Below are 12,280 nucleotides of genomic sequence, written 5' to 3'. Positions count from 1 at the left end.
TGAACCAAATTCAATTTAATATCCCATCATTGCAACATGTTTTTACACTCGAGTTCATTATTATCTGACTGTGAATACATCAACAGTTTTTTTAATGAGTCATCATGGTTTGGAGCGATAATATAGCTTATGGATCCACATGAATTTTTATGTGCAAAATTCCTTTTTCTCATCTTAATCAACATTCTGAAGGAGTTATTTTAAAGCCTAGTCATACACATAAAAACGTCCCTTCTTACTCAAAAACTTTCTTTTTTTTCTGACAACTCTTTTAACAGAATAGATTAATTGCGCAAAAAGAAACATCAAATGCCAGTTTATATCATGTGAGAATTGATTTTTTTTTATATGTAACTTCACCTTTCCTAATAGAAACTCTTTCTCTAGGTCCCATTTTTACATTAAAAATGTTATCCGAATATTCTAAACATTTTTCTGTAGTTATCTCAATAAAAAAAATCTATATATAATTCTCGAAGATCCATATTTTGCATTTTCATACAATAAATTAGGTTTTTATGGTGATTCTAGGTAAATTTTTTACATTTACTCTTAAAACGGTCCCTTTCAGCTGAAACCAATTGGAACTGCATTAAAATGAGAGTTTCAATTTAAAAAAAAAAAAAAAAGTAAACAGACCGCACTTAATAAATTCATGCCATAAATGCTGTATACTGCAATATTTTCTCAATTGTCATGGACAAGAAATCTGCCGACTTGAGGGTCCATATTCAATAAAATTATTATATTCATACCAGTATTGGAATGTTATGTTTGTCTTCTCAGGCCAAATTTTATGGTTTTCAATCCGTCCTTTTTTTTTTTTTTTTTCTTTCGAATGGTCACCGTTTGGAGTGACTATCCACGGAAATATTTTATTTTCCATCATTAACATCTCTAATTTGTCAAATTTTGCATTTTGTATAGTCAGAGGGATAAAAATGAAATTCCTCCAAACTCATCACATCTCATTACTTTTAAAAATCCCTAAATGAAACGACACTTATTGTGTAATAAACACTTAATATGCTAGTTCATTATACATGTTACTACTAATTTTTTATACAGGAAGGTTTTTGGGATTCGCAGTTTTTCATCAGCGAAAAACGGCTAAAGTGGCAGTTCATTACTCATGGGAATTTATTTCGCTTTGTATTGTATTACAAATATTCTTCAAACAAATTTTTTTTTTACGTTGCATTTTTTCATCTAAATTTTTTGCTTTATCATAGAAACGATTTTGTTTCCCATCAAACTAAGATTACAGTTGTCGAAATTCTGTATTTAGCGGTTCCACACAAACCTACGTGGGTTTTAACACTACTCCAGTAGAACATTTTTTTGTCCATTTTCTTCCAATCGCAAATAGTTGATTTTTTTTTTTTTCCCTCGAAGTGATGGTTAAGTTGAAGAGAAAAAAAAATAATAGGAATGGTCTCCTAAAAGTAAAATAAAGTCACAAGGTGTCCTAACAGTTCATGTCAGTAGTTCGGCAAGTTGTATTTTTTTTTTTTTTTTGATCTTTCATTGAAGAATAGATGTAAAAAATCCAAAATCTTTATTTAATCCATACAAAAATATTGGAATGTTTTTACTTTCTCAAATTCATCTTTATATGACTGCCAAAGCAGATAAAATGATTTCTAACTAAATTTTAAACCTTTTTCTGTGATTCTTTCATCAGTCAATACTTTTTGAATAATAAACATCTCAAAGTCTTGCTCGTTTCAAGTGTGAATTTTTAATTTATATGCTTGCTCACATCTCCTTATAGAAACTTTTTTTCTCTTTTCATTTTGAAAGTTTCAAAATTTCAGTATTTATCCCAACGACTTTAGATTACATTTGTCGGTTGCATATTTTGAGTTATCAATTTTTTTTTTTTTTTTGTTAAAATTTTGTCCTATTCTTTTCAGGCTTCAGGTCACGAAACTATCGAATAATAAAAACTATTTGTACAGATTCGGCTTTCACCATCAAAAGTCCTTAACCTTAAGGTGACATTTACACAATTTCTTTCTATATTCAAGCAAGATTCATTTTCTCCTAATCTTTCATGCACGAGAAATGTACGAACTTATTTAAAATGTTTATCAATCTCATGTCCCATAATTGCAAAGGATTTTATTTTTAATATTTATTTCATCTCTCAATACCTCATTTTTTACTGTTTCGAGTAATTTTGGCAATGTAAATATGTCTCATGGCCAAGAATTACCCTTTATAATATGCCAAAATTACTTTTATTTCTTTTTTTTGAAGTCTTGAGATTGAATCTGAAAACCGTGGAAGACGAATAAAATAAAATTCCACAATTTTAATTATCTTCCATTTTCTCGACGTACTGTGCAATAAAAACCTTAGATGAGAGTTTATATGGAGTATAAATTGATTTTTTTTATGTATACATTTTTCCGTTTGGCAGTTGTTTTATCTTTTCCAAATTTTTCCGCGGTATTCCTTACAAATGTAGAGTAAACGTTGACGTTAAATATTTTGCGTTTTCACATAAAAAAAAAGAATTTCACGATTTTTTTTTTTTTAAGCCAAAGCAGTGTAACAAATTAAAACGTTGTACTGCTTCTTTGCTCGTTTGCAAATGGGTCATTCGTGAAAAAAAAGAAAAGGCCATAAAAAATCATGTTTAATAAATAAGAATTAACACTTCAATCCGAGCATTTACAACACTTCGTACCAACGCTTGTTAAAACAGTATTTTTCTCTATTTAAGAAACAACCACAGCAACGAAATTCATAATATGTATCAATTAAACATCTCAAGATTCAATAATATTTTAATCAATAAATTATTTTTAGTTCTATCTGTACCTTATCATTATTTTTTCATACGTGTCAAAGTTTGGAATATGCATTATCTTAGAAGACGAACCTTCATAATTTGTTTTATTTTGAATAGTGAACATGCACATAGTGACATTGTCAAAAAAGAAATTCATTCTAATTCTAATTCATATATATATATATATATATATATATATATATTGTTACATAGCCTATGATTTCGTCATCCTTTGTGTAATTCTAACGTACAGTATGCTGCATGTTTGATCACGAGCGTGTTCTACCTCACTCCCCCCTTCTACCCTTATAGTAGAGTAAGTCGTTCTTTCTGTTGTTCAGAGCAGGATTGTCAACTCTTTGTCCCCTATGGCTTCATTTGCGCGTCCTTCTTACAAGTTGTATCAAGCTCTGCCGGCCCCTATATAATGAGCTCAGTCTCTACATTAATTGCCACTTACATCTACTCCTCATTTTGCTCACATCTCTGTCCTCCCCTGTACAGTTGTTATTATTGTGAGTGCTCAGGAAGTCTCCAGCCATCTAGCAGCTCTGTAATTTGAGTATGTGTTATTACATTTTGTTCTTGTACTGTATAGCATAAGGTGTTGATTCGTAGGCCTAGTAAAGTATTTGTAATTCATATTGTCAGCCAGTGGTAATAATATTTTGTATCTGTAATAATATATCTTGCATTCACTGAGTATTATCTGGTTTTCTCATTTTATCAGGGCTGACAGATAAATTTACTCTTGCTAATTTCGTGTTAATAGAGGCTATTGCAGTTAACCATATATTTAACCTGTTTTTTGCCATTATATTATCCTTTTGAGTCCTGAATGTTTAGTAGTTAGTTTGAGCATTAAGCTTTAACTGGTAATTTTACCTAATTCTTTTGTTTTGAACCTGGAACTTTGCGGGACAGTTTTCTCTGTTCCGTAACATAAATTTGGCGACCTCTTATCAGGATATTCAGGATATTATGATAAGGATATTGCTTGATACTTTGTGACTGATTTATTCATGATGTCTACCATTACTACTCTTGATGAAGCCAAAGATTTTTTGTCAAATGTGCAGTGTGTGATGTAGAAAACAGAACAAAGAATGAACTTAAGCTAGTTGCTCAACAACGGGGAATTGCAGTTCAATCTCATCATTCAAAGATCAAATTGTTGGCATGATTAATAAAAGCTTGTTTAATGTAACTCCTCCAAATAAGCAAACGCAGAGTGAAATAGCTAAGTTACAGCTATCTCTGCAGGAGGCTCGTGTTAAGGAGGCTGAGTTTCAGGCACGTGCTAAGGAGGCTGTCAGGCTAAGGAGGCGGCGTTTCAGGCTCGTATTCAGGAGGCTGAATTTCAAGCAAATGCTAAGAAGGCTGAATCTCAGGCTCATATTCAGTAGGCACAGGTACAGGCTCAGGCACAAATTGAACTTCCTAGGATTCAGGCAGACCATGAGTATCGCATGAAATAATGTGGAACAGGATCATCTAGCTCTGATGATTTTGATGTGGCTAAAAATGTTAAACTTGTCCCTCCTTTTAATGAATCTGATTTAACAAAGTATTTTCAGTTGTTTGAGAGGGTAGCTACAGGTTTTAATTGACCCAAAAAGTATTGGCCAGTACTCCTTCAAACTGTTCTCACCGGTAAAGCTCAAGTAACTTATGCATCTTTGCCTCAGGATCAATCTAATAATTATGATGTAGTTAAGAGATTGATTCTTAAGGCCTATGAGCTTGTTCCTGAAGCCTATAGAGTAAAATTTAGGACAACTTATAAGCAAGATAAACAATCTCATGTTGAGTATGCAAAAATCAAAGAAGACCTGTTAGAGCAGTGGTTACATTCTAAGAATATGGATTCTGATTTTGGTAAATTTAAGCAGATGATTTTGCTGGAGGACTTCAAAAGATGTATTAATAATGATGTAAGCCTATATCTTGATGAGAAAGGAATAGATAATTTGTCTGATGCTGCAGTTTTAGATGATGAACATGTTCTCACAAGAGATATTCTAGAGAAAAAAGGAAACCTCTACTCAGAGTACAGGTAACAGGAAAGAGAAGAAAGATGTTTCTCAGGAAGTAAATACCAGCTTCACCTCTAGATTTCAGAAAAGTAAATGTACTTATTGTAGTAAGCTTGGTCATACTACGGAGAAATGTTTCAGGAGACAGCGTGATGTGAACAAAAAGGAGTCTTTAAATATTCAGTCAATTGGTCTAGTGTCCACCCTTGAGAGTTCCCAGAATTCTTTAACTGATTTAACTGAACCTGCTTTGAGGGTTAAATTAAATTCTCATGCTGGAGCTCCTCTTTTGAGCAGTAACGTGGGTGACACTCTCAAGAGTTCATGTGCTAATATCCTGTCTGATTGTTTTGTCAGTCCTCTGGACAGTAATGACAGGAAATCAGTTAAAATATATCGTGATACATGTGCTTGCCAATCCCTGATGCTGACCAGTGTTCTAGGCTCTAATGTTAATTCCTCGGATGAAACTGTAATCTTACAAGGTGTAGGGAATAATTACTTCTCTGTCCCTCTGTGCAGAGTGAATTTAGAGTCTGGTTTTGTTAATGGTTGGGTTGGTTGAGACACTCCCAATGTCAGGTGTAACTTTCTTGGAAATGATATTGGTGGAAGTCAAGTGTGTCCAGCTCTTCAGTTGTCTAGTGAGCCAGTGGCTGCGACCCAGGATTATGATGTCCCTGATGTGTTCTCTGCATGTGCTGTCACTAGGGCTAAGTCTAAAGTTACTGGTGACAGAGGATAATGATGATATCCTAGCTGACACTTTTCTTGCTAATTTGGACCACTCACCAGATGAGGCAGTACCCCGTAGTGTTGATAATTTGTCTCGTCAAGAGTTGGTTGAGTTGCAGGTTGCTGACCCTGAGTTGAAAGGTCTAGCTAACTCTGCTTGCAGTGAGAGTCAGCCGGTGCTTCTACTTATTATATAAAGTCAGGAGTACTTATGAGGAAGTGGAGACACCCCACAGAATCAGCCGACTGTGAATGGGAGGTTGTACATGAATTTGTCATCCCTGGTGTTTGTAGGCAGGATATCATTAGAGTGGCTCATGATTCCAGTTTGGCAGGACAACTTGGAGTGAGGAAGACTGTGGCACGCATTTTGAAACACTTCTACTGGCCAGGTATCTTCAGGGTTGTTTCCTGGTATTGTAAGTCTTGTCACACCTGTCAAGTTGTGGGGAAGTGAAATCAGACCGAAAAGGTTGCACCTCTAGTTCCCATTCCTCCTTTTGAGGCGCCATTCACCCGTGTGTTGGTGGATATTGTGGGCCGTCTTCCTAAGATTTCTTCAGGATTTTCTTGTGTTGACCCTCATTGATATGGCTACTCGTTATCCTGAAGCCATTCCACTTAGAAATATCTCAGCAAAAACATGGTTAAGGAAATGCTAGGGTTCTTCACAAAGTTTGGTCTGCCCAAGGAGGTACAGTCAGACCGGGGAAGTAATTTCATGTCAAATGTTTTCAAACAGTCTCTGAAGGAGTTGGGCATCACCCAGATCACGTCTTCAGCTTACAATCCCCAGACCCAAGGAGCGTTGGAGAGATATCATCAAACACTCAAATCGATGCTCAAGAAATACTGTTTGGAACATCAGAAAGACTGGGATAAAGGTCTTCCATTCGTTGTACTTTCCGCAAGAGAATCTCCAAATGAATCACTGGGCTACTCACCCTTTGAACTACTGTTTGGCCATGAAGTAAGAGGACCCCTTAAGCTACTTAAGGAATGCTGGCTGTCGGAGGAAGATGACGTCAACCTGCTGGAGTATATCATGAAGTTCAAAGAACGGTTGCCCACTGCTTTACAGCTGGCGAGAGAGAATTTAGGAGCTGCTCAGGAGAAGATGAAGACCTGGTATGATAAGAAGTCCAGGTTACGCCACTTTCAGCCAGATCAGGTTTTGATTCTGCTACCGGTGCATGGGCAACCTCTTCAAGCCAAGTTTAGTGGTCCTTATTTCGTGGAGAAGAAACTCAGTGATGTCAACTATGTCATCGCCACACCAGATAGTAGAAAGAACAAGCAACTTTGTCACATCAACATGCTAAAGTTATATCACAGGCGGGACGAAAATAACCCAGTCTGCACTGTAGCTGTTCCACCCGAGTCTGGAAGTGAAGTTCTCCCATGCAGCATGAGCCTGAGTGATAGTTTGGGGAAGAATCCTGATATCATGAATGATCTCCAGACTAAGCTTTCTCATCTAGCTCCCAAGGAAAGGCAGGAGTTTTTGGCATTACTGCGGGAGTACCCGCAAGTGTTCCATGCCACTCCAGGAAGAACCACTGTGTTGATGCATGATGTCGATGTTGGAGACGCAAAGCCAATTAAACTGCCTCCTTATCGTGTGAACCCAGTGAAAGTTCCTCTCATCCAGAAGGAGCTTGGCTACCTGTTGGACCACAAGATGAATGAGCCCTGTCAGAGCGAGTTGAGTTCTCCTGTCACTCTAGTCCCTAAGCCAGGTGGGTCACAGCGGCTTTGCATTGACTACAGATGTGTTAATCAGATAACCAAAACAGACACTTACCCACTCCCTCGCGTGGAAGATTGCATAGACAAGATCGGAAAGGCTAGGTACATAAGTAAGTTTGATTTGTTAAAGGGATACTGGCAAGTACCTATGACTGAACGTGCTAGGGAGATCTCATGTTTTGTAACACTAGGAAAGACTTTTGCATGTTTTGTAATGCCATATGGTATGAAGAATGCACCAGCCACTTTTCAGAAGCTCATGAATGTTGTAACAGAGGGTTTGGCAGGGTGTGTTGTTTATATTGATGTATTAATCTTCAGACAACTGGAAAGATCACCTATGCCATGTCAGTAAATTTCTTGAGCGTTTGGTTCAGGCTAATCTTGTAGCTAATTTATCAAAGTGTGAGTTTGGTCAAGCTAAAGTTCAGTACCTTGGGTACGTAATTGGTGATGGACACGTTGCACCACCAGAAGCTAAGGTTCAGGTTATAAGTGATCACAAAGGATGACGAAATCATAGGCTGTGTAACACCTCCCCACAAAGAAAAAAGAAATTTACAAAGGAAATTTCTTATTACTCTAAAACAATCTGTCTAAAGTCTAGATAAGCAATCTGCAAAAACATTTTCTTTCCCCTTGACATGTTGTATGTCTAATGAATACTCCTGAAGTAGACTCCATCTTGTCAATCTCTGATTTTTATCTTTAAACTTACTAAGGAATTTCAGTGTTATAAGTGATCTTCCCAGACCTAAAAGTAGGAAAGAGCTACAAAGATTTTTGGGAATGGTAGGTTATTATGGGAGATTTGTTCTTAACTATTCAATTCTTGTATCACCACTTACAGACCTACTGAAAAAGGGAGTTAAATTTGTCTGGATTGATAACTATGAATCTTCTTTCAGTAAACTTAAAGCTATCCTATTGTCAACCAGTGCTCGCTACTCCAAATTTTGCTAAGCCTTTTAAGATGGCTGTTGACGCAAGTGATACAGGAGCTGGGGTTGATTTGCTGCAAGAGGATAATCAGGGTATTGAACACCCTGTATCTTATCACAGTAAGAAGTTCACTCCACCTCAAAAGAACTACTCAACTATTGAGAAAGAGCTTTTGGCCTTGATTTTTGGTTTACAGCATTTTTCATTTTGTGTTCTGGTTTTGACTCCATAGTCATTTATACAGATCATAACCCACTGAAATTCCTTAGTAAGTTTAAAGATAAAAATCAGAGATTGACAAGATGGAGTCTACTTCTTCAGGAGTATTCATTAGACATACAACATGTCAAGGGGAAAGAAAATGTTTTTGCAGATTGCTTATCTAGACTTTAGACAGATTGTTTTAGAGTAATAAGAAATTTCCTTTGTAAATTTCTTTTTTCTTTGTAGGGAGGTGTTACACAGCCTATGATTTCGTCATCCTTTGTGTAATTCTAACGTACAGTATGCTGCATGTTTGATCACGAGCTTGTTCTACCTCCCTCCCCCCTTCTACCCTTATAGTAGAGTAAGTCGTTCTTTCTGTTGTTCAGAGCAGGATTGTCAACTCTTTGTCCCCTATGGCTTCATTTGCGCGTCCTTCTTACAAGTTGTATCAAGCTCTGCCGGCCCCTATATAATGAGCTCAGTCTCTACATTAATTGCCACTTACATCTACTCCTCATTTTGCTCACATCTCTGTCCTCCCCTGTACAGTTGTTATTATTGTGAGTGCTCAGGAAGTCTCCAGCCATCTAGCAGCTCTGTAATTTGAGTATGTGTTATTACATTTTGTTCTTGTACTGTATAGCATAAGGTGTTGATTCGTAGACATAGTAAAGTTTTTGTAATTCATATTGTCAGCCAGTGGTAATAATATTTTGTATCTGTAATAATATATCTTGCATTCACTGAGTATTATCTGGTTTTCTCATTTTATCAGGGCTGACAGATAAATTTATTCTTGCTAATTTCGTGTTAATAGGGGCTATTGCAGTTAACCATATATTTAACCTGTTTTTTGCCATTACATTATCCTTATGAGTCCTGAATGTTTAGTAGTTAGTTTGAGCATTAAACTTTAACTTGTAATTTTACCAAACTCTTTTGTTTTGAACCTGGAACTTTGCTTGACAGTTTTCTCTGTTCCGTAACGATATATATATATATATATATATATATATATATATATATATATATATATATATATATATATATATATATATATATATATATATATATATATATATATATATATATATATATATATATTATTAAATATTTTGGAAAATAATGATGCACTAACTCTTATTACCGGCGTCATATAACAAACTTTAGATAAGTGGTGATATACATGGCTGGCTCGTGAGACATCGAATAGTTCGGAGCCAGAAATGTCTGTATCAGTACACAAAATTGAGTCTGGATGGCTTTGACTTCTGTAATGTTTGAGAAACGTCCTTTACCCTTATGTGTAATTAATTTTGAAACTATCATTTGCAACCTGTGACATGGCTGTGTCCTCAGTAAATATGATCATCCTCTTGTTATACATTCCCTCTATAGAGTCACCATCATGTCAACTAGTTTATGGCATCTCTATATGAAAAGGCTGTTTAATCTAATTGTGCATAAAAGGTAAATAAATTTGATGTCTGTGCACACGGGTGGATATAATAACGATATCTCTCAAAAAATGTTAAAAGGAAATTGAAACAAAATCGTAACAAAACTACCAAAATATGTCAATGTCAGTGTTTACCGACATTGGTAAAGCCAAAGCAACCAGGAAGGGAAGGTGGGTGGTGGGATGAGTGATAGTGAAAGGGTGGAGTGAGAGAGGGGTTGTAGGGTAGGTAGGAGAGGGAGAATGAAACGCAAAGTGGTGGTCACATCATTTGTTTTCTTTCATTCAGGGCATGATATACAGGAGTTAATATTCGGTAGATAATGCTGCATTACATCTTGCATATCGGCGTAAGATAATAATCTTTAGACAGGGGGTGATTTCAAGGGCTGGCTTGTGAGAGAAATATTCTGACGTTTTAGATCAAACATCAGTGCAGAGCCATCGAGACTGTGCGGGCCCAGATTGTCAACGCATGGGAGCCAGTGAACGAGATGACACTGGCCCGCCTCCTCCTGCACACCAAGGACGAGTGGGAGCTGTTCAGACGAAACCAGCAAACCATCGACAACATTGTTTCCTCGGTGCCGTGAAGAATGCAAGAGGTTATTGAGGCAGGAGGCCACTGGATTACTTACTAAGACTTTCCTGGTTGCTTTGTCTTTACCAATGTCGGTAAACATTGACATAGACATGTTTTCTGAGTTTTTGTAGGATTTTGTTTCATTTTCCTTTTAACATTTTATGAGAGATATCGTTATTATATCCACCCATTTGCACAGACATCAGATCTTGTTACCTTTTATGCACAATTAGTTTAAACAGACTTTTCATATAGGGATGCCATAAAATAGTTGACATGATGGTGACTCTATAGAGGGAATGTATACCGAGAGGATGATCATATTCACTGTGGACACAGCCATGTCACAGGTTGCATATGATATTTAATATCAAAATTAATTACACAACGTTTCTTAAACATTACGGAAGTCAAAGCCATCCAGACTCCATTGTGAGTCCGCACTAATATTTGATGTCTCACGAGCAAGCCGTTGATATCACCACTTATCTAAAGATTGTTATCTGACGCCGTTAATAAGATGTAGTGCATCATTATTTACCGAATATTAACTCCTTTATATCACGCCCTAAATGAGAGAAAATAGACAAAAAATATGAGCACCACCGCATTCATTCTCCCTCCCCTACCTCACCTCCCTTCCCTCTCCTCAGTCCACCCCCCCCACTTTCCCTTCTCTCTCTGGCACCTCCCTCTCAGCCCCTCTTGCCCCACTGTGGCAGCCTGAGGCAAGGGGTACTGGAGGATGGGTGATTATTTATATCCACGACTATATATATATATATATATATATATATATATATATATATATATATATATTCATTCATTGCCAGACGCCATGGCAATGGACGGGGTGGCCAAGGCTTAGAGTTAATTGTTTTACAGAGAGGGGCAATAATCTTCCACCAACCCCACTTGACACGTAGGGAGAACGTTATGCCAACAGCATCTGGTGTTCCTAGGCGGTCACCCATCCAAGTACTAACCAGACCCAACGTTGCTTAACTTCGCTGATCGGACGGGAAGCGGTGTACTGAACGTGGTATATATATATATATATATATATATATATATATATATATATATATATATATAGAGAGAGAGAGAGAGAGAGAGAGAGAGAGAGAGAGAGAGAGAATTTTATTACCTCTAAAACCGTTGCTCCCAGTCGTGACAAGTTTGCATATGCACCGTTTTTCATCATTCAAGTGACTGCAACTTTGAGTGGAAAAAAAAAATCAGTAAATATCTCAAGGTAACATTTATATCAGTTCAAATAAATGATCCTCCAGGCATCAGGATTTTTATTCGTATTTTTTACGAAAGAATAATCTGCAGACTTAAGGAACCAAATAGTAAATCTTCATCAGCTATATATTTCAGTACTAGAAGTATGTTTTTACTTTCTCAAATATAATTTTTATGAGAATACCTCAACATTTTTTTTTTAAGAATTCGTAAAGTTTCGAGTGTTTTTAACCACGGAAATATGTCACATGGTCAAATAGGAGCCTTCATTATGTTTCTAAAATCCATTTTCGCTAATCAATCGTCTCAAAATTTTGTCTTAAACTCAAAGGTTCTCACTTTTTCATTGAATCCCTAAAGAAACTGAACTCATTGTTGAATAAACAACTAAAAGGAAGAGAATTCTTTATCGTAGAAGGTAAGGCTATTTTTAATGAAGAACCTTATTAAGAGACCCTGCTCAAATCGATATTTTGAATAGTTTATGTTATATCTATGACGTTACAGTTTTTTGACGTGTT

At 36.4% G+C, this 12,280-nt stretch overlaps 1 pseudogene; it reads right to left on the bottom strand.

Moving 5' to 3' along the window:
• Positions 1-11,448: 11,448 nt before the first annotated feature.
• On the bottom strand, positions 11,449-11,567 carry LOC145417902 (5S ribosomal RNA; annotated as a pseudogene).
• Positions 11,568-12,280: the final 713 nt, after the last annotated feature.

This window comes from Coenobita brevimanus, chromosome 111, assembly GCF_032717465.1.
Source record: "Coenobita brevimanus isolate Jiangsu-jjx chromosome 111, ASM3271746v2, whole genome shotgun sequence".
In the NCBI taxonomy this organism is placed as follows: Eukaryota; Metazoa; Arthropoda; class Malacostraca; order Decapoda; family Coenobitidae; genus Coenobita; species Coenobita brevimanus.
The sequence above is the reverse complement of the archived record's forward strand: the minus strand, read 5'-3'. Positions and strand labels throughout refer to the sequence as shown.